Source organism: Brassica oleracea, chromosome C5 (genome assembly GCF_000695525.1).
Source record: "Brassica oleracea var. oleracea cultivar TO1000 chromosome C5, BOL, whole genome shotgun sequence".
NCBI lineage: Eukaryota > Viridiplantae > Streptophyta > Magnoliopsida > Brassicales > Brassicaceae > Brassica > Brassica oleracea.
Window position 1 is genome coordinate 19,085,329 of NC_027752.1, and position 1,149 is coordinate 19,086,477.

The window sequence follows — 1,149 nt, forward strand, 5'->3', positions numbered from 1 at the left end:
TCCAAGAAAGTGTTTTTATCGAGGAAGGAAATTTCGTCGAAGAACAAATCTTCAGGTGTCTGCGACGTCTCGCGAGGGGAGGGCCAAAGAGAGCTTGTTGAGATTGATAGGCCAAGTTTGCCGGGGTTATACATGCTATTATGGTCGATAGTCGTAGAAAATGATTCTCCGCTCTAGGTTTCAGTTATACGACGAATATTTCGTACAATGTGACCTATAGTCTTATGAAAATTGAATCTTTTTTGCTTGAGGAAGACGAAGCCCAAGAGGTTTGCTACATAACCAGTGTGGAGTCAGTGGCGGGACGACTGCCTTCTCGGATGTGACCGAGGGAAAAGAAAAGTAGAAGCCAGTGAGCCGCATGGTTCTTCATAAAGCCTGTTATGTTAACTTTAGAAAGTTTCTTCGTAAGACTTGGTCTAATTGTACGAAGGATTTTTCGCGTAAGTAACGGGGGCCAATTTTACGAAGGTTGTAGATCGGTGATATGTAAACATATGTTAACGTAGCGTTGTTTCTGTGGGTTTCACGAGAAACTTTTCTGCTGTGATTTCAATCCTAGGTGAAAGTTGCTTGGAGTTACTCATGGAGTGTTACCGAAGTTTATTTCATTACGATCTAGTCGCAGAACGTTTTTCATAGGTTTTATGAAAGGATTCTCATGACACATTCGTTTCTGGAACAAATTGGTCGACCAGGGGTGGATCTAGCCACCATCGGGAGGAAAGCGTCTCTTTGTGCACGATGCTACATCTATTCTCGAGTTTTCTTCGTCACAAATGTTTTCGATGCTTTTCCGTGACTCACGGAAACTGAAAGAATTGCTTTGGTGATTGAAGATTTCTCGTAGAAATTTTTAAACGAAACTGGCTTTCTAAAACTGGAAAAGGCTTCAATACTTTGGTTAATCGTCGAGTTTCAGTTTGATATTGGTATATGTTTTCTGTACGCATGATTGCGACAAGAAATGATGTATAGTCTTTGAGATTATCTTCATGATCGTCTCGATATGTTGCTAGCGTTTAGACGAATTTTAGATTGTCGTTTGCCTATTTGAGACGATTTGCTTTGACAGAATCGTTTTCTTGACGATTTGCAAAAGTTTTTGAAGTTTGGGAGTATTCGAGTATAGTATACGTACCTACTCCC